General features: G+C 34.1%; 1 pseudogene; it reads left to right on the top strand.

The window, feature by feature from the left end:
* Nucleotides 1–364: 364 nt before the first annotated feature.
* On the top strand, nt 365–22,056 carry LOC149577890 (UDP-glycosyltransferase 92A1-like; annotated as a pseudogene).
* Nucleotides 22,057–23,704: the final 1,648 nt, after the last annotated feature.

Genomic DNA, 23,704 nt, shown 5'->3' with positions numbered 1-23,704 from the left:
TAATATTAATTTCCTAAGTATGTTAACATAATAAAAAACATAATGTATGTAATATGTTATTATTTAAACCCAATGACATGCAAATGCTTATACTTTCTTTGTTCAAGATTCATCTTAATTTCCATCCATAGTTGTTCTTTTGTTTCTTTCTTAGTGTCTCATATATATCAATTGGTACATCATTTTATAATTTGTTGAAATTAATTGAAATAGTATAAATCACTATTCCACAATATCTCTTATCATTTAAATATTGCTTTCAGAACTACAACCTATCGGCATACCCCTTGCACCTTTTATGGTGCAACTGCTAGTTACAATACATGCAACTCTTGGAACCTCTTACAATACATGCCTAAGGTTGATGGATGGAAAGGACCCATGACACATCTTCTTGAAATGCCAAATACCAAGGAATATAAATAGCTGGGAACTCTTCTCAATACTTTCCACTATTTGGAGTCAAAATTCATGGACCATTTGCGAAGCAGAAGTAGCAGACATGTCTAGATTGTGGGTCGTGTCTTCCCTAATGCTTCCAATGGAGCCCATGGTTGCTACATTGATTCTCTCATCAATTATTTTTGTGTCACATGGCTCAACTCATGTCCTCCCTCATAATTCTTTACATTTCCTTTGGCACCATGGTCAGAACCTCCTGCCATCAAATGGAGACTTTGTGTAAGAACCATGTCCTAATCAAAGATGTCACATTACAGAAGAATGAAAAAAATACAAAAGAGCAATCAATCACAACCAAACTTGAAATTCAAGAACTTATTCATTATCCATTAACTAATAAGATAAATATGATTAGTTTATCAACAAATTTAGCATAACACTAAGGTGTTGATATATATTGCATGACCATTATATTGTATAAACTATGGTATTGAATTACAATGTATGCCCATCTTATACATAAGGAAAAGTACATCTCAATCTTTTAGGATTACATTACTCAATAATCATAGATTTATCAATTGAATGTTACCATGCATCATCACTAAGATGAAAATTACAAGACCATCAAAATGGTTACTAAAACGTGTCATGTGTCCTTCAATGTATTTAGTCTCCAAAGTCATTAGATGTCATCCATCTTCTATCTAAGAAGGAAGTGTGGCCCAGTCACTTTTACCTCACCATCCATAGAGTGTTTACTCCCATGGGATTCTTCCTAACATGAAGAATGCCCAAACCCTAGCATGAGAACCCTAGCTTCTCAGAACAAAATGGATCAGATGGAACTAGTGCAGCCGTGAAACATACTACATGTAACCATATGCCTATTATCCTAATCACAAAATATAGTAGAAAAAACAAAAGAGCACTATACATCTACACATATGTAATGAAAGAAAAATTTTAACAAATCTACCCACATGTACATTTCTTTTAAATAAATCATATCTACACATATGCAAGAAAATTTGAGCATAGTCACACACATACTACATGTACTAATAACATACTTAAATGCAATACAAAATGGCCTGGCCAAGCACAAAATTTGTTAGCATTACCAAAAAGAAAGACAAAATGTAATGAATCTTACTTTTCAAAATCTAACAGGTTGAGAGAAGTAAAACCCTAATGCATCCATCTCCACCCTCTATTTTTCCACATTTCACCCTTCCATAAAAAATATAAACATCAAATACTAAGACTAGTCATTAAGAATTTATAGCTAACACTGTCATTTAGTACTGATCAACCTCATTTTTTTTTAATAAGTTTTAATATTTTCTAATTTAGGAGGCAATATCACTTAAATCAGTACATAGACCGATAAACATTACCCATAATACAGAGTATTGGATCCTTTTAACAATAGTAAGGAACCTAAAAGCTGCCTACTATAATGTTTAGTTTTCTTTGTACAAATTCTCCCCATGTCAATGATATTACTATGGGTGATTATTGTAGATATATGATCAGATCATTATCATGATGATATGTTACATTCGTGACTATGTTTGTCATTGATGTCAACATAGCAGTTTTCTATGGTATATGCCAAAAGAATAGTGGAAAGATCAAGTTGGTACAGATAGATCATTGAATACATTTAGTAGTGAGGTTAAAGAGAGATACTACTAAATGTCTAGTATATGCAGCTAACCTTGGAACCATAAGATATTAAGTTTGGAAGAAGTTATGCAAGTTTTGGTAAAGACTGTTATGAGATAGAGTTTATAGATGCATGTTCTAGTAAACTTTTTATATCTCTTAGAAGATTTTTTATTCTGAGAATTTGAAGTTAAAGATGTGAAGAAGAATGTTGTTGATAACATGGTTAAGTTCACTCATCATAATGATATGTGTACAGAAAGATGTTCATGTTGCAAGGAGAAAGATTAATGTTATCACTACGTGTAATGTGTTCTTAATGTGGTCCTATAATAATTGATTGAGATGGTGTAACAACCAACTAATGAAATTGTTTCATGGATTATATACAAAGGAAGGATATTTTCCTTTATCATAAGTGTGGCTATATGGAAGAGAAGTAATTGTAAGTAGCACAAAGAGCGAAATGTGAACTTGAGTAGAGTAGAGCGAAAGGGAAGGAAACTTCATTACCAAGGTTTTATTGAGTGATCTGAAGTTGGATACTTGCATCCAAGGTTCATGAATTAGTCTACAAGGTCTGGTAGTAATTGGTCCAGTTGAAAACATAGAGGAAAGAAGTTTGAAGTATAGTACATACAATTATTCTATAAGGAATAATTGAGAGATCAGTTGGATAGTGAGTTCTATGGTCTTACCCCAAAAGTTGTTTGGAAAATGGGTCCTTCTATCTTCTACAACTCCTAACAAGGTTGGAATCTTCTAAAAAAGATTCAAAATCTCCTAACAAGGACTCATATGTACTACATGTTGTAATAGACTCCTAATAGGTTCCATCCTCTAACAAGGAATATTTATATTAGTACATAATCTTATGGGTATCATTCCCACCAGGGTTTTCCCTCTCATCAAGGGTTGCCCTAGTTAACATATGGTGCAATTGTTTGTGTGCATCTTGTTATGGTTGTTGTTTACTTTGATTGAATGGATAAGATTATTTAAGGTTGATAAATGTTTTAATTATTGGATAACTAATTCAACATCCTCCCCCCCACCCCCCTACTCAGTTATCTTGGGGGACTATTATTTCTAACAATTGGTATTAGAGCTTTAGGTCCTTGAAGATAAAGTTTAACAATTTGGGAGATCCATGGAAAGCATGTTCAGGAAAGATAGTCCAAAGTTTGATGGAACAAATAATCACAATTGGAAGGAAAAGATGAAGACACGTCTATTGTGTATGGGTCCAAGATATTGGATCTTGACAAAATCATCAAAGATAGTCATTGATGAAAAAGATTTGGAAACTTGTACTAAGGAAAAAAGAGATCTGTTTATGTGCAACATGAGAGCTGGAGAAGCACTATTGATTACACTTCCTAAAATTGAATACAATCAGGTCAAGTTACTTGTTGCTTCACATTTGATTTGGAAAGCTTTGGAAACTAGGTTTGAAGGTGATGAACATTCTAAGAAATTGAGGCTACAAAGTTGGATTTGTGCATTTCAAGATGCTAAAATGATGGAAGGTGAATCAGTAAGAACATATGTAGATAGAATATCAAAAATTATTGCATATATTAAATCTCAAGGAGGAACCAAAGAAGATGATGAGATTATATTGAAGATATTGAAGAGCTTAACACCACCATTTAAGTCAGTATCTCAAATGATACAGTTGTTGATATCTTGTACCAAAGATTTCACAAAGGAGACATTACTTGGAAGACTTGAAGTAGTTGAGAATGAGCTTAGATAGTCTGAAGAGTTCACCAAAATAGAAACAACTTTCAGTGCCTTGAATATTTGACCTAGGTTATCAAGGAGCACAAGTGCTAGAGAAGACTTTGCTAGTAGTAGCAGATCTGATGAGGATAGAAAGATTAAAGAAGAAGTAGCCCTTCTATTAAGAAGAGAAAAATGTGCTAAGAAAATATTTAAATGTTGGACTTGTAATGAATTTGGTCATTATGCATCTAAGTGTCCTAAAAGAGAGAAATAGTATAGAGGAAATTTCAAACCTAGAAGAGATAGAGAATGTTTGTATGCAAATGAAGAAGATGATTCTGATGAACAAGTAGTAAGTGCTAGTGATAATAAAATTGGAGTTGTAGCTATTAAACAAGAAAGTCCAAAGAAAGTAGTTGTGGTGTCACAAGTTGAAAAAGAAATCTAATTGGATAATTGATAGTGGTTGTTCACATCATCAGACTAGTGATATGAACAAGTTTGTTGAATTCAAAAGTTAGGATGGAGGCATTATCAGAGTTGGAAATAGTGCAACATGCCAAGTTAAAGGTATTGGATCTATAACTCTTGATGGTAAAACTAACACTAAGGATGTAATTAGACAACTAGTGGATAAAGGTTATTGGTTGTAGTTCACTAGTAAAGACATGCATGATCAGAGAAGAACATGGAAAGGTAATTGGAACAGGAACCAGATCTAGAGGTAATATATTTCAATTGAGTGCTATTGAAATGACATGTTTGGTTGCAAAGGTAGATCACACTTGGTTATGGAATAAGAGATTTTTTCATATAAACTTTGATAGTATTGTAAAGACCAGTAGTATGTTTGTAGTTGAAGATTTTCCTAAGATTGTCAAACCTACTAACATAATTTGCAAGGAGTGTGTTTTGGCAAAGCATAACAGAACTTTTCCCTGCAGGAAGTTTATTGCTACAACAAAATTGGAGATTTTATAGACAAATCCCAGTGGTCCTATGAATACTAAAGGTTCTATGGTGAAAGTTATTTGATAAATTTAGTTGATGACTTTTCTAGAATGATGTGGGTTGCATTTCTTAAAGAAAAATTTGAGGCATTTGATAAGTTCAAGACATTCAAGAATAGAGTTAATAATGAATTAGGCATGAAGAATGTTTAAGATCATATAGAAGATGAGAGTTTACTTCAAATGAGGTTAACATCTTTTGTGAAGCTAATGGAATAAAAAGACATTTATGAGCTCTGAAAACCCCTAAACAAAATGGTATAGCTCAAAAAGAAGAAATGGATCAATAACATAAGCAACAAGAGCTATGTTAGCCAAGAATGACGTATCCAAGATGTTTTGGAGAGAAGCTATGAATACAATAGTCTACACTATGAATAGAGTATAGGTCAAGAAAGACACAAACAAGACCCTTTATAAACTATGGTTTGGTCACTCACCTACAGTTAAGTATTTTAGAATTTTTGGCAGTAAGTGTTATCAAAAGAGATGATGATATTGGTAGGTTTGATGCTAGAAGTGATGACGGTACTTTTCTTGGTTATTAATTGAAAATAAAGTCTTATAGATGTTATAATTTGAGAACTAAAACTATTATGGAAAGTGCAAATGTAAGAGTTGATGAGAAATTCAAGATACAAGAAAGAATAGTTGATTACAATTTAGATGATGATGTTGTTATTAAATGAAGGAATGATTAAGTATTCCTTGAGACTAACAATGATTTATAGAATGAAGGAGAGAGAACGCAGGAACAAAGCTTAGAAAACTTAAATATAGCCAAGAGTTGAGATAACAACTCCTACTTTAGGTAAGAATATGACAAAGAATCATCCACCTGAGCAAATCATCAGAAGTAGAGATAAAAGTGTGATGACACGAAGTAGAATCAATGAAGAACTATGTTTTATATCTCAAGTTGAACCTAAGAATGCAAATGAAGCATGCAAAGATGACCATTAGAAGCAATCTATGAAAGAGGAATTGGATCAGATATTAAAGAATAAGACATAGAAATTGGTCCCCAGATCAATAGACAAGAATGTGATAGGAACTAAATGGGTATTCAGAAAAAAGATGAATGAACAAGGTGAAGTTGTAAGGAACATGGAAAGATTGGTATGTAAAGGTTACTTATAGTGAGAAGGAATAGACTATGATGAGACCTATGCTCCTATGGATAGAATAGAAGAAGGTTATTCTTAGCATATGTAGCATATAAGAAATTCAAAGTATATCAAATGGATGTCAAGTTAGCATTTCTAAATGGAGAAGTTGAAGAAGAGGTATAGATAGAACAACCTGAAGGTTGTCCTTTGAGAAATGACAAGGACATAGTATGTAGACTAAAGAAAGCATTGTATGGCTTCAACAAAGCACCTAGAACCTAGTATGCAAGGTTGGACAAGAATTTGACAAAGCTTGGATATAGCAAAGGTATGGTAGATATAAATATCTATTAGAAAGAAATTGATGATGGATTGATGATCTTGGTAATATTTGTTGATGATATCATATCTAGAGGAAATGATGATGAAAGTGACAAGTTTGTAGAAGAAATGAAGAAAGAATTTGAAATGAGTATGATAGGAGAAATGAAATATTTTTTAGGATTACAAATTATATAGGATAAAGAAGGAATATTTCTTTCTCAGACTAAGTATTTGAAAGATTTACTAAAAAGGTTTGGTTTGGAAACATGTAAACCCATTGGAACACCTATGGTAACTGGACACAAGTTATCTACAAGGCCTGAGACAACTACTATTGAGTAGAAAAAGTACAAATCTATGATCGTAGGATTGCAATATCTAACTCACACAAGGCCACATATAGAAAATATAGTTGGAATTGTTACAAGATTCCAAGCTGATCCCAGAGAAGCACATTATGTAGTAGTCAAAAGGATATTTAGATACCTAAAGGGAACACCAAAGTTTGGATTGTGGTATGTTGAGTCTAATGATTTTACTTTATGTGCTTATACTAATGCTAATTGGGTAGGCATTATGGATGATAGAAAGAGGACTAGTGGTGAAGCCTTCTTTCTTAGAGGAAGATTGGTTTCTTGGCTAAGCAAGAAGTAGGATTGTACCTCACAAAGTATAGCAAAAACAAAATATGTTGCAACAAAAAAAAATTGTAATCAAGTTGTTTGAATGAAGCAAATGTTGAAGGATATAAGGATAGAAATCAATGAACCTATTGTCATACATTGTGACAACACAAGCACAATAAATATGTCTAAGAATCTAGTGTTGCATTCTAAGACCAAGCACATTTCTATCAAGTATCACATGTTGAGAAAGAAATTTTTAGAAAAGGAAATTATATTGGAGTATGTGAGCACTAAAGAGCAGATTGCAAATATTTTCACTAAGCCTCTTCCCAAAGAGACTTTTGAGTATTTGTGAAGTATGTTAGGAGTTATGCCCCTTCCTACATTAGAGTAAAAGATGCAAGAGTGCATCAGTCCAGTGTAACAGAGCACTATTATTTTTCTAGACTAAATGTTGATGCTTCCTATATGGGGGAGTATCTATGATGGATAGATTCATCTAGGACTCTTATTGGATGTTGTTTTTGAATAGTATCTTTGGACACTTAAGGTGAGTAAGAATCAGTTGTTGCAGAGTTTGATGGTTATTGAAACCTTTGACATTGATGTCAATGGGGGAGAAGTTTAGCATGAAAAACAGTTTGAGTACATTGAAGGGAGAAGTATAGTATGGAAAATAGTTTGATGTAAAGGACATTGAGGTATATCAATGCGGGAGAATGATTGATGAAGAGGATTTGAAAAGCAAGGTTAATAGTCTTTTGCAGTTGGTATTCTTGGAACTAGATGTTTTTTTATCTATGTTGTCATCAATGCCAAAGGGGGAGATTATTGAAAGCATGAATGCCGATGATATTCCTATGGGAGAGTATTGTATAATTATGATACAATCATTATCATGATGATATGTTACATTCATGACTGTATTTGGCATTGATGTCCACATAGAAATTTTTTGTGGTATCTAATAGAAGAACAACGGAAAGATCAAGTTGGCATAGACAAATCATTGAGTACATTAAATAGTTAGGTTAAAGAGAGATGCTACTAAGTGTCTAGTATATGTAGCTAACCTCAAAAGCATAAAATATTAAGTTTGGAAGAAGTTATGCAAGTTTTAGTAAAGATTGTTCTGAGATAGAGTTTACTGAGGCATGTTCTAGTAAACTTGTTATATTTCTTAGCATAGTTGTTATTTTGAGAAGCCAAAGTTAAAGATGTCAAGAAGACATGTTGTTGATGGTGTGGTTAAGTTTTCTCATCATAATGATACATATAGGGAAAGATATTCAAGATATAAGGTGAAAGATTAATGTTATCACTAAGTCTAACGTGTTATTAATGTGCTCCTATAATAATTAATTAAGAAGGTAACCGTCAGCTCAAGGAATTTTATTATGGATTTGATATAAAGGAAGGACATTTTACTTTATCATAAGTTTGGCTATATGGAAGAGAAGTAATTATAAGTAGTACAAAGAGTAGAATATGAAGTTGAGAAGAGTAGAGTAGAAGTGAAGGAAACTTTATTGCTGAGGTTTTATTGAGTGATCTGAAGTTGGATACTTGGATCCAAGGTGTGTGACATGGTCTACAAGGTTTGATAGTGATTGGTCTAATTGATACGATAGAGGAAAAGTGTTTGAAGCATAGTACATACAATTATTCTGCAAGGAATAGTTGAGAGATCAGTTCGATAATAAGTTCAGTGGTCTTGCCCCAAAAGCTATTTAGAAAATGGGTCCTTCTATCTTTTACAACTCCTAACAGGGTTGGAATCTTCTAACAAGGATTCAAAATCTCTTAACAAGGATCATATGTACTAAATGTTGTAATAGACTCCTAACATGGTCCATCCTCTAACAAGGAATATTTATATTAGTACATCATATTATGGGCATCATTTCCATAAGGGTTTTCCCTCTGATCAAGGGTTTCCCTAGTTAGCATATCTAGTGTAATTGTCTATGTGCATCTTGTTATGGTTGTTCTTTACTTTGGTTGAATGGATAGGATTGTTTAAGGTTGATAAATGTTTTAATTATTGGAAAACTGATTCACCCCCCCTTGCCCAGTTATCTTGGTGGACTATTATTTCTAACATCACTATGACAAGACTAAATGTTCTCATCAAGACCCTTGTAATACTAAAGTTTAGATATTTGAAACACAATATGTGTGACATAGTAATATAGTGGTAAAATAAAGATTCATTAAGGAATTTGATTGCAACAATAGTATAAGAGTATGGAGATTTAACACAAAGAAAAAGTCCATTTTCGTCATATCATTGTATGTGGATTTTTGATCTATAGTAGTGTTTTTGGAAGTTATAGACAATACCAACACAAGGTATTTTGAACATATAGCAACATAAATTGTAAACCTATAGCTATTACATTAATATAGCAATGTTAAATACATGGTTACTAACCACAAAAGCAAAACAATACAAAGATTTCATGAAATTGGTATAACAACAATCCAATACAGCTCACACAATTTCCTTTCCTCAAATCCCCATAATAGGGGAAGAATAGAATACAATTTAGATATTTTCCTCATAAAATCTGTGGATGTATGTTTGGTGTTTTAAAATAAACAACTAAGTTAGTCTTGTTAATAAAAAGGTTTACTCACATTCCCATTCAAATGTCTAACGATTATATGGTAAGTGGACTTGAAAAGAACAACCCATTGGAGTAGATGGTTGTGGATGTTTTAGATATCCTACAACTAGCCAAAAATGAAAGCCTAAGGGTAAAGAAGACTATATTTATTCTCAGTCACTAGTGAAAAAAGGCATAGCTCAAACTCATTGCAACCCATATGCAATCAAGAAAGAAATAGTGTATAAGAAAAATAGAAAATCTTTCCTAATTTGCAGCAGACCCAAACAAGGAAAACTCAATTAGAGAGTGCTACATTTTCCTTAGGTTTTAGCAGTCACTATTGTTGGTACTTTTTAAATCTTTGAGTCAACTGGAATGGAGACTACGAGGTAGCTTCTCTTAACCATGCCCCTTCCTAGTGAACAACCTACAGACAAGAATGATAATGTACAACTATGTTTCAAAATGAATATAACGTATTTAATGTTTAGTATCATACCTATAGATCCGACATTACTGTGTTGTTTGGTATTATTAAACAAATCTTTTACATTTGATATTTGTACAAGGATCCTCACAATGTATCTATTTTTACAATAGCTTAAATTTACACTCATGTGATTGAATAAAAAAATTACATTGACCTCTCCAAAGTGAAATAACATAATGCTTAAAATCCTTGCAAAAACAACTAGGTGACAAATATGTAGTTACAAAAATCAAAATCTTTAGAGGTTTCCATGCATTGAATAAGTAACATGTGATTAACTAGCACTTAAAGGGGAACCTGAAAAATATGTTGTCCTTCGTGCTCAATCCAAACTCCCTCTGTCTACTTCCAAATTTTTCTCCTATTGGCATCACCCCCAAAGTAAAAATAATTATTATTTTTATAATATTAGATTTTTTTTGTACCTGACACAATTGCATTATTCTTTCCTTTTCCCAAATATGTGCATAGAATTGTTAGTTATTCCCTCATATGTGTAAGATGCTTCGGATGTAAAAAGAGAAAATAAAGATATATTTTCCCACCTTTGGTTATAAAAAACCTATCAATTAATGATGTCGTAAGTAAAATAATAATAGATTATCATAGTATAAAGGAATCTTTCATTAATAACCTCTCCATTATGTTTTAAACATTCAAGAATCAAATTAACACAAAATAGAATGCAACATTATTTAAGCATCTAATTCTTAAGTGGTGTGTGGGTGCAACTGTGAGATCCTTTTACTCATCCCCTTCTAAGAGGCTGACCCTCTTTACCTCAACCACACTCTCATCCCTTTGATCCTACAACCACTCAAACACTCATAACAAGCAATAAGTTAGTAATCCAAATAGTATATTTAAATACATCATTAAATATAATCATGAGTGGCATATATCATAGAATCATATAAAATGAAATGTGACACCACATAACATCCATCTGTGCATCAATTAATCACTAATCCACCCTCAATAGAGAAACTAAGTTACAAACTTAGGAAATCAAGTTAAATATTTCTTAATTTTTCTTCAAAAAAAAGGGTTGACCAGTCTAACTTTGACTCAATCATCATATAAGCATCCAAATAAGCATTTTCAAGCATGTCAACAAGTGAGATGAAACATCCCTCCCCCCTAGGAAAAGGTATTGTCCTGATGTAAAATCACAACAAAAATAAGCATGCACACACATCCAAAATTGATATCTAGCTAAAATAAAACAAGCCATACAAAAATATGAGGAAAGGATTTCTATAAATCCTCCTCATCCTCCCAAGTGGAACTATATACACCAAATTGCTCCCATTGGACCTTATACTAGAGGACGTCCCTGTCTCGTACCTTGACGATATGCTGCTCAATGAATCAGGTGGGCTTAACTGCCATCACCCTGGATCAAGTACCTTAAACACATGCTAGTCAAGCACATGAGATATCTTAAGATGATATGGCTTAAGCAGAGACACATTGAAAAAATTATGAATGTGGGTGAAAGAAGGTGGCAAAGCAAGCTAATAAGAAACTAGGTTGATAACTTCTAAAACCTCAAAAAAGCCAACAAATCTCAGTGCAAACTTTGATCTGACAGTAGAATGTTTGATTTGACTACTTATAATTTGGTATTGCTGATTTTAGATCTCAATTTATTCCATCTTGATACTTTCTAATCTAATATGAAATTGATGTATCCTCGATCCTCTATTCTACAAATTTATTCTGCAATTCTATCCTTCTAAGTCACCTAGAATTTATACTGATCAATTCACCCCTTTCAATTCCTTGAAATCTTTGCTAGCATCAGCTCCTCACATACATTCTCTAATTCTCTCTCTCATACTTTAATTATGGGGCTTCATCTCCCTTTAAAAATACTTTGGTGGTTTAGGGTTAGGTATGAATCTACGATTGAGATTCATTCATGTTTTCCTACTCAATTCCTTCAATTTTTCTGATTGGTTGCATGTTGATCACATAGGGAATCCAAACAGATTTGATCTTATCTTCAAAGCTTCAAGATCTATCCATTAGTTGGTGCAAAAATGATTTACATAGTTGTTTGTGCCATCATAAAAAACTAGATCCATTCTGTGTTACTCAACACTTGATAATACTGATGCTCAACACATATTGTAATTCTATCTAACTCGGCACTTGAACTTTCTCTACATCTATTGTTCACTTAGCACTTGAATTTCTTGGCACTTACTATTTACTCAACACTTGATTTACTCAGCATCTATACATATTATACTTGGCATATGTTACTAGTTGGGAATGAACTTAGTAAAAAGCTTAAGTGTGTTGACACTCAATTATCAACCAATTTGAGATCAACAATTTTTCCAACCCTTCATGGTTGTGAAAATATATCCTATTCTAGTACTTAAGTACACCATCATCATCAAAAGAGTAATTAACAAATCTTGAATCAGAGGCATCGGTGTCCAATACTGACTTCACCTATTCGTAATGGGTATCTCCAAGAAGGTATTGAAGAATATACTCTCTCATATGAGTTCAAGATGTAGTGATAGTGGTGATATGCCTTCTACAATTAAGTGCATCTGCTACCCTTTTCTCTTTTCCTTTAATATACTCAATTCCAAAATTGTATTCACTGAGGAATTCAAGCCACTGCCTTTGCTTGGCATTCAGATTAGGTTGAATGAAAATATACCTCAACCCCATATGATCAGTTTTAAGCTCAAATGGCTTCCCCAACAAGTAATGTCACCACCTCTGTAATGCATGTACTATCGTAGCTAGTTCTAAATCATGAGGAACATAGTTTAGTTCATGCAATTTGAGCTTCCTAGATTCGTAGGCAACAACCTTACTGTCTTACATTAATACACCCCCAAGCCCATCTCCTAAAGCATCTATTGTGACAAAAAAGTGTCCATTAGGATTTGGTATAATCAAGATCGAAGCGGTGGTAAGCCTTTGCTTAAGAAACTGAAGGGCTTTCTCATATGATTTTGTCCACTCAAACCTTTTGCACTTTTCCTGGAGAGATGTGATTGGTACTACTATGCTAGAAAATACCTCAAAAAATTTCCTATAATACCTAGAAAGACCCATAAAACTCCTAACTTCACTTATGTTCTATAGAGTTGGCAATTCAAGGATGGCTTTTATCTTTACAGATTCCACTGCTATGCCATCAGCTAATAAAATATGCCCTAGGTAGTGGATCTCTTTCTAATAAAATGAACACTCAGAGATCTTCCCATACAATTTTCTCTCTCTCAGGTGCTCCAAGACTATATGCAAGTGTTCTTCATGCTTTTATAAATTCTTGGAGTATATCAAGATATCATCAATAGATATCTCCATGACTTTTTTGAGATAGTCCCTAAATACATTGTTCATCAGGTTCATGAAAGTAGCAAGCACGTTTGTCACTCCAAAAGGTAAGACTACAAAATCATAATGCCCATACCTAGTTCTAAATGTTGTCTTAGGTATGTCTTCATCCTAAATCTGAATTCAATGATATTCAGATCTCAAATCAATTTTAGAGAATATGGTTGCTCCCTTCATCTAATCAAATAGTTCATCAATTCTTGGGAGAGGATCTCAATTTTTTATGATCACCTTATTTAGCATGTGGTAATAAATGCACAACCTTAAGGAACCTTCCTTCTTCTTAATGAAAATTATAGGAGCTCCCAACGGTGATACACTAGGTCAAATGAAACCTTTATCCAAGAGTTCATGTAGCTAAGTGTTCAACACATACATTTCTATGGAAGTCATATGGTAAGGAACCTTTGAATGATGTCATGCTCCTGGCACAAGATTTATGGCGAAATTGAACTCCCTCTTAGAGGGTAGTTCAAGAAAATCATCTAGAAACATGTCTCTAAATTCCTACAAAATAGGATGATCCTCTAATCAAAATGGAATATCTTCCAAATTCTTGACATGGACAACATATAACTGGCATCCCTTCCTCTTTGTTTTCTTCAATTGCATAGCTAAAAATTTTCTTCATTCAAATGATTGTTTGACACCATTTAGCATCACTGAGTGACCTATGATATTATGGCATTCGATCACCTTATCCTAACAATTAAATAAGGATTTATGTTTACTTAACTAGTTGATTCCTAGGATGACATCATATGAGCCCAAAGACGCTACATACAAGTTTAACTCTATTTGAAAGCTAGGGAGTTCCAACCCACTGCAAAATAAGCATTGTTCTACCCTATGTTCAGCCCTATTACCATATTCTATAGTCCAAGGTTCAGCCATAAAACTGGCCCTAATAGGTATCTTAGCTACTATATTGGGATCTACAAAACATTCAATAGCACCAGTATCTATAAGAATAGAAATAGGGTAACCAAATAGTGTACTAGTCATCTGTATAGGAGTGGCTTGAAAATTTGCTTGCCTATGATCAACTACAACATGGATGTGGTGCTATGGTGGAAAGTCCCTCTTGTTAGATAATTATGGACACTTAGCAACAAAGTGGTTACTGCCACATACATAAAATCCTATCCTAGGGCCCCTCCTATCATCATTCCTATTCTTTTCACCCCTATCATTTACATTCCTTCTATTTCTATTTCTTTTATTTATATTGTTTTGATTCTTGTTATTGTTCCAATTTTTCTTATTCCTATTCTTGTTAGAATTGTCCTATCCCTTATCCTTCATGTTTTTGATTTCTTTTTTCTTTCCATTTCCTTTTTTCTTGTCATCCTAATACCCCCTATTATCCTTATAAGACTTGTTGTCTTGGAACTTCCTTTTATAGTTCTAGTTGGAAGATTTAGATGAGGAAGCATCCTTCAGTCTCTATTCCTTCTTAAGAGCCTTATGCAGTGCAAAATCCATGGTCTCAGATTCCTACATTTTGATCTCATTGTATATCTCAAGTCATAAACCCATCAAAAATTTTCAAGTTCTAAATAACTCATCATGTTGATATTGAGGAACATACTTCACCAAATGACAAAGATGTTCATGGTATGTGTAACATTCATGTTCCCCTAAACTAACTTGTAGAAATTTGATTATTTCTTGTCATAGAATAGCTGAGGTAACCATTATTTGTGGAAAAGATGCAAAAATTCTTCCCACATTACCTCCCCATGCTGAAATTTCTTTTTAGCCATTGCACCATCCCACCAGGTAGCTACCTCACCCATCAGCTAAAATGTGGCCCAAATTATTCTAAATTTCCCTGTATAGTTTCACACCAAGAAATACTTCTCCATGTTGGTAATCCATGCCTCAACATCTTCCCCTAAAGATCTACCATAAAATGTTAGTGAGGTCACTTTCTTGAGATCTTTTCTCAAGTCAACTACTATTTATAACCTATCAGTATTAATGAGAGCAATCTAACGGTCGTCATCAACCTTCTGCTCTACCTCAGACCTCCTATGAGCCTCATCCAATAGATCATCCTCAAATTTATTCCTTAGTTCCTCCTCCTACTTATGTATGGCTCTAGAGTGCTGATCTTCATCATGCTTTATTGCCTCTTCGTTAGTTTGTCTACCTCGAGCCTCATGCTCTATGTTATCAATTCTTTGGCCTTGTTGCTATAAAAAAGGCTCTTGTTGGGTCAACAATGTCAATATCTGATCTAACCTCTCATTAGATTCCTCAGCTCATGCACCACTACTAGACCCACCTCTATGATTAGCTATTCTGGCCATGGTGATAACTCAAACACTTGCCACACATGGGTGCAAGTTAGCATGGTAGCCCAAGGCCTAGGATTTAAACATAGCTCTAATACCATATGTAAGAATGATGTCCTAATAAAAAATGCCACATCACATAAGAACAAAAAATGCGAAAGAGAAACCAATCACAACTAGAGTTGAAAAGTCAAGATCTCATTCATTATCCATTAACTAATATGATAAAAACAATTAGTTTATTAACAAATTCAGTATAACACTAAGGTGCTGTTTTATATCGCATGAACATTACATCATATGAACTATGGTGTTGAATTACAATGTATGTTCGTCTTATACATAAGGAAAAGTACATCTCAATATTTTAGGATTGCATTACTTAATAATTAGAGATCACATCAATTGAATGTTACTATTCATCATCTCTAAGATGAAAATTACAAGACCATAAGAAAGGTTATCAAAAAAATTCATGTGTCCTTTAGTGTATCTAGTCTCCAAAGCCATCTAATGTCGTCCATCTACTATCTAAGACAGAAGCGTCACCTAGGTGCTTTTACCTCGCCAACTACAGAGTGTATACTCCCTCAAGATTCTTCTTGACATGTATAATTCCCTAACCCTATCACAAGAAGCCTAGCTTCCTAGAACAAGATGGATCAGATAGATCTGGTGTAGCCATGAAATAAACTAGATACAACCATGTGCCTATTAGCCTAATCATAGAATATGGTATGGAAAAGAAAAAAACACTACACATCTACACATATGCAGTAAAAGAAAAATTGTAACACATCTACCTACATATAAATTTATTTTAAATAAGCATATCTATACATATGCAACAAAAAGTGAGCATAGTCATGCATAGGCTACATGTCAGAACATGTTACTTAAATGCAATACAAAATGGCCTGGCCAAGCACAAAATTCATCAGTATTACCAACAAGAGAGACAAAACATAATAAATCCTACTTTTCAGAATCTGATAGGTTGAGAGAAGCAAAAACCTAATGCATCCATCTCCACCCTCCCTTTTGCCACATTTTACCCTTCCATAAAGGATATAAACATCAAATACTAGGACTAGTCATTAAGAATTTACAACTAACATTGTCATTTAGCACTCAACAACCTCATTTTTTTTTAATAAGTTTTAGTATTTCCTAATTTAGGAGGCAATATCTCTTAAATTAGTACATAGACCAATGAGAATTATCCATAATTTAGAGTATTGGATCCTTTTAACAAAAGTAAGGAACCTAATAGTTGTCTAGTGTAACATTTAGTTTTATTTGTACAAATTATCCTCATCTCTTACTCTGGAAACACTAAATGTTCTCATCAAGACCATCGTAATACTGAATTTTAGAGATTCAAAATACAATATGTATGCCACAACAATATAGTGGTAAAATAGAGATTCATTATGGCATTTGATTGCAACAATAGTATAATAGAGGCCAAGTCCATTTTGGTCACACCATTATATGTGGAGTTTTGGTCTACAGTAGTGTTTTTGGAAGTTATAGAAAACACCAACCCAAGGTATTTTGAACATGCAGCAACATAAATTGTGAGCCTACAACTAGCACATTAATATAGCAATGTTAAATATGTGGTTACTAAATGAAAAAAAAAAACAATATAGAGATTTCATGAAAATGGTATAACAGTAGTCCAATACAACTCACATAACTTACTTTCCTCAAAACCCCATAACAGAGGAAGAATAGAATACATCTTAGATATTTTCCTCATGAAATATATAGAAGTATGATTGGTGTTTTAAAATAAGCAATTGGGTTAGTCTTATTAATAGAAAGGTTTACTCACATTTCCATTCAAATGTCTAACCATTATATGGTAAGTGGACTTGAAAAGAGAAACCCATTGGAGTACATGGTTGTGGATATTTTAGATATCCTATAGCCAGCCAAAAATAGGAGCCTAAGGGTGAAGAAGACTATATTTATTCCCAATCACTAGTGAAAGAAGGCATAGCTCAAACTCATCGCAACCCGTATGCAATCAAGAAAGAAATATCATGCAAGAAAACACAAAATCTTTCCTAATTTGTGGCAGATCCAAACAAGGAAAACTCAATCAAAGGGTGCTACATTTTCCTTAGGTTTTAATGGTCACCACTATTAGTGCTTGTTAAAGCTTTGAGTCAACTATAATGGAGACTACGAGGTAGCTTCTCTTAACCATGCCCCTTCCCGGTGAACAACCTATATACAAGAATGATAACGTACAACTATGTTTCAAATAGAGGAAGCTTTCATCAATAAACTATCAATTAATGATGTAATAAGTAATATAACAATATATTATCATAGCATATAGGAAGCTTTCATCAATAACCTTTCCATTGTGTTTTAAACATTCAAGAATTAGATTAACACAAAATAGAATGCAACATTAATTAGGCATCTAATGTTAGAATAAATAATTAATTAATTGTTAATTATTTATTCTATTACTTAAGCTTACTTGGGTAAATGCATTTATTTAATATTTTGTATTTAATGCATGTAGTGGTTAGTTTTTGACAACACGGGAGTTTGTTCCCTTCTAGCATGTTCCACCTTTTGTGGATGTGTGCTGAGTTGTCATTCTTATCTTCTACCACCTTCCAGCTTTTTCTACAAGTTTCCTTGAGGTCTTTACAAGTGAGCTCTCCCTCTTTGTATTTTCAACATTACATAACATAAAGGCATTGTGCATATTGTAAATACATTTCCTTCTTGTGTTTGCACATATTTTCTCTCATGTCCATTTAGGGTTTTACCCTTGCTCCATGCTCTTCCTCTCCTTGGCTTCTCTTTGACAAGTTTTTGCATGTAGGTGATCTTGGGCATCTTCGAAGTTGACTTTCATCAACTCCAACATGGTATCAGAGCCTTCCTGCTGCAGCTTGGTTGAAGAATTTTGAAGCCGTGATTTGAAGTCACAAACCCTAGTTTGTTTGTGCATTTTTTCTTCAAATCAGGGGATCAAAATTTTTTTAGAGCACATTGGGGAAAAATGAACATCACCATTGGATCCAGAAGACCGTTTGCAGTCAAGATTTATATAAAACTTGTCATTTTTGGAGATAGAGGTCCGGGAGGTAAAAAAAAATTGTTCAAGGGGCTTTCCATACAGATCGTACGGATGCATGGCAATTTAAAAAAAAATTTAAAAAGGGGCGCAGGGTGCACCATCATGGCACCACCTAGCAGCCACCTCGGGGCTGCCCCCGCCCAACTCCTTTGGTTGCATCTGCAACTCTTCTACTTTAGTTTCTGCCCCGCTCCGCCGTCACTAGCCCCCTCCTCCGCCTCCGCTGTCTGCCGCTGCCCAGCCTCCACCATCGGTTGGAGCTCCGTGCCACCCCACCGGCTATTCAATTTTTGATGCCACTCTGCCGCTAGTTTCCCTCAGCTCCAATTGTAGCCATCTCCACCATCTACATGTCTTCTCCATCAGTCCACCCACTCAACTTTTCTGCATAGTTAGTGCGCATTCTACGCGTGACACGTGGCACAGGTGCCATGTGGCACTTGCTACATCAGCCTCTTGCCACGTGGCATCCACATGCCACTACCACGTGACTTCTTTTTTTGTGGTGACAATCACATGGCCATCAATTTTTTTGCAGTAAAATGATGACATCAGCATGTCATTAGCATCCTTCTTGCACCTCTCCTTCAGGGTCATTTTGGACCTACTCTTTATTTTTTGGCCATAACTTGAGCATACAGAGGTATTTTTCCGATCCAAAAGAAGCACCAGAAAGCTAGTTCTAAGATGGAGACTTTGGTGCAAGCATTTTTAGGTTTTGATGCCTTTTCATTGCCCATTTTTTTAGTTAAAGTCTTAAGTTATGTTTTTGACTCTGACAAGCATATCTTTTGCATCCCATGCCCATTTTTTGAAAACTTTATATTTTTGGAAAGCTGGTTCTATCACCTTTTCAGAAATGTGGTCCTTTTCTTGAGTTTTTTTCCCATGCTCTTTCTATCATAATTTTTGCAATTTTTCTATATGGTGGATATTTTGAGTGTTTTAGGCCCGAGGATCATTTTCTTGGCATGGTTTCTCTTGTTTTTAGTTGTACTTTGTTTTGTTGCAACTTGTTTTTAGTTTTGATCATTGTAGCTATCATTTTGAAGCACTTTTTTGTATGGCACTGAGATAAAGTGCCACTTTTGCATTCTGGGGATTATGAACATTGTTTTGAGTCAGTTGTACATGCACTATTTTCATAAAGCACCATGGGGAGGATAGTTGTTTGCTGTTTTAGGCATTCTCCCTTTGTCAAGTGAGTGTCCCTTCCATGAAATTAGCCCCATGTAGAGTCTATTTGATCGTGTCTTTATAGGTGTCTGTACCTCTTTCCCTCTCTTGTCGTTCTTGGTTCATTTGCAGGAGACTTTGGCCCACCTTCTCAATTGCCTGTCATCACACCCCGTCTGCATTAAGGGGGGGTTATGTTGTTTTTCTAATGCATCCATGGTTTGATGGTTCGATAGTGTGAACTATGTATTCAGTAGTTGATCCTATATACAAGGCGATTGCAGTGGCTGGCTACCTATGCATTTCAGTGAGATGGATCATCTACCATATAGACATGCTCGATTTGTGCCTTCTTCTTCCATGGAGGTTCTTCAGATCAACAATTTGGCAGATTTGTGGCTTCTTCATGCTTCAGTGATGCTTCTTCATGATCACTTCTTGTTCCTTTTTTAGGGGACATTTCCCTAGTTGGAGGCTTCTTCAGTTCTTCACTAGGTTACCTCTTTTTGGGGGAGGGTTTTTCCCACGTGGTTTTCTCTCTTTCCCCACTTAAAAAGTTTGCATTTTATTGCATTGTACTTGGGTACCTAAAATGGCCTCATTTCTGGGACCCATTCTGCATTCATCTTAGTTTTGTGAGCTTAAGGCATTTCCCTAAGTTGCACTTAAGGGGGGGTGTCAGAGTAAATAATTAATTAATTGTTAATTATTTATTCTATTAATTAAGCTTACTTAGGTAAATGCATTTATTTAATATTTTGTATTTAATGCATGTAGTGGTTAGTTGTTGACAACATGGGAGTTTGTTCCCTTCTAGCATGTTCCACCTTTTGTGGATGTGTGCTGAGTTGTCATCCTTATCTTCTACCACCTTCTAGCTTGTTCTACAAGCTTCCTTGAGGTCTTTATAAGCAACCTCTCCCTCTTTTTATTTTCAACATAACATAACATAAAGGCATTGTGCATATTGTAAATACATTTTCTTCTTGTGTTTGCACATATTGTCTCTCATGTCTGTTTAGGGTTTTACCCTTGCTCCATGCTCTTCCTCTCCTTGGCTTCTCTTTGACAGGTTTTCACATGCAAGTGATCTTGGGTGTCTTTGGAGTTGGCTTTCATCAACTCCAACATCTAATTCTTAAGTGGTGTGTGGGTGTGGTTGTGAGATCCCCTAACTCATCCCCTTCGGAGAGGCTAACCCTCTCTACCTCAACCACACTCTCGTACCTTCAAAACTACAACCACTCAAACACTTGCAATATATAATGAATAATTAACTCAAATAGTATAATTAAATACATCATTAAATATAATCATGAGTGACATAACCTAACATCATATAAAAATGAAATGTGACACCACGTAACATCCATCTATGCATCAATTAATCATTAATCCATCCTTAGAAATGATATTAAGTTACAAACTTATGAAATTAACTTAAATATTTTGTAATTATCGTCAAAAAAAAGAGTTGACCAATCTAACTTTGTCTTGATCACCACATAAGGATCCAAATAAGCATGTCTATGCATATTGACAAGAGAGACATGACACTTTGGCTTTGATCATTGAAGTTTCTTGACTGACCTTTATTTGGGCCATTCATCCTCCCATTGGAGTAACTAATGCATTGAATGACTTTCTACTAGAAGGATTTGAAGGGAGAATGATGGAGTTGAAACAAGAGCTTCTTCTAATGGGTTGGACGCTATAATTTCTTATCCTTTCTCATTATTCAACCTACTGATTTCTAAGCCATTGTGGATAGAATTCTATGCTTGAGAGCCTGAGCGAAGGTGTGCCTATGATTGGGTGGCCCATTGCATTGGATCAATTTTATAATTCTAAGCTTTTGGGGGAGGAAGTCAGCATGAGCGTCAATATTTTTAGGGGCATGGATGGATAATTTGACAAAGTAAGGTGGAGAAGATTATGAGGTTGTTCATGGATGGCTACTTGGGAAGTGAGATGCAGAAAAGGGGGAGGCAACTGAGAGATATTGTGAGGATTGTAGTTTTTGCAGATGAAAATGCATGCAAGGCTTCGTCAATTGCCAACATTGATGACTTCGTAAATGAAGTAAATCTCTTGCTTTTGTTACCTCAATCCTATAGTCCATGAAGTAGTTTTGTTGTTTTTTTCGTGGGGATTTTTGTGTTTGGGATGTGGTATTAGTGAAGAGTCTTGTGATGAAATGAAACACTTTTATTAGTCCATGTCTTATCTATAAGACACAAAGCTAATGTTTTTGGTTGTGGTTCAAAATATAATTTTTTATAACTAAAGGCATGGAGTTAATATTTTTGGTCATGGTTCACAAATTAATTTTTATACCTAAAGTCATTGTATTCTTAAATTCCAAAATTAATTTATTTTAAAATAATTTCTACCCATTAACTCATTAATTTCGATTGACTTCCCCCATTTTTCTAGGGGTAAAATTAATATATTAATACAAAAATTTCTAAAAATTAAATTCCAAAAACTACTTCCAAACCTATAGAATGTTGTTCATGTTGTTTACAGTTTTGGAAACTTGCCACTATGATAAAACTAATGATTCATGCCTCCATGAACACATCTCCAAGCATGGAGCAATCTCATTATCGAAAAAAACAAATCACCAAATCAAATAACACATTTTCAAATCAACTCTACAAAAATATTTCAAACAAATCATTTCAAATTGACAATGTGGGAAGCTATGCAACATATTAATTTAAATCTATTCTTTTCCTCGGAGGCTTGAAAGAAATTTGAAAGTTGCACAACAAATTATTTCAAATCAATTTGTTTTAAGGATAGATTATTTTCAAATCCATTCATTTTTTCACATGCTTATGAGAGAAATTTGCAACCTTAACAAGAAAAAATCACAAAATTGTTGTAACCTCAGCAAAAAAAATACACAATTTACAAAGTTGTAGAAAATATTGTTTCAAATCCAATTTTTTTCTCATAGGCCTAAGAGAAATATGCGACTTTTCAATGTGTTAGTTCATGTATTTTTTGGAGAGTCACCTTTATTTTGATTTCTATTTCCTTTGGAACCTTTGGTTTGATTTCCCCTTTAGCTTAAATTATCCTAAGTACATAACATACAAGTTTTCCTAAAGCAAAATATTTCTCTTAGCTTGTTGTTAGTCAAAACTTGTTCATTTAACCAAAGTTCTAAACTTTTGAACTTTCTAAACTATCGAACCTGTTGGAACTTTTGAACCCGCTGAACCGCTTTGAACTTGGTTCAAACTAGTTGAAAATAGTTTGACACTTCAAGAGCATTCTCCTAAAGGATGAGCGAGACTAAGTAAAAACAAGTGTTAAAGCCAAGGGAGACTAAAAATCATGAATGTGAAAGTGGACCATGCTTTCCTCCAGATGATGTAAGCAAAGAAATGATAGCACATGGTTTAACGATAAAAAGGTCTATTATGATGAAGTTAATTTTATTTGAAATAATTAAATGGAAAGCTCCCTTAAAACAAGACTCAAGAAAATGACAAGGATAACACATGGCACGGTAATTATGATGAAGTAAAAAGTTGTAAGGATGAAAGGATATTCATTTATGACAATTACTACAAAGAATCTTGGTGTAATAAATTGTTAGATAAGTAAATCTTACCATAATTTCATTCTCCATGTTGATTAATTATTCACATCCTCACAAACTCATCTTTAAAGGTGAGTTCACTTTCATTTTGAATATTATCTGTGAAGATATGTAGGATAGAGAATTCACAAGGTTGAAAAGAATTACTTTAGCAAG

Source organism: Cupressus sempervirens, chromosome 1, assembly GCF_028749045.1.
Source record: "Cupressus sempervirens isolate cs-2001-9-10 chromosome 1, ASM2874904v1, whole genome shotgun sequence".
Lineage (NCBI taxonomy): Eukaryota > Viridiplantae > Streptophyta > Pinopsida > Cupressales > Cupressaceae > Cupressus > Cupressus sempervirens.
The sequence above is the reverse complement of the archived record's forward strand: the minus strand, read 5'-3'. Positions and strand labels throughout refer to the sequence as shown.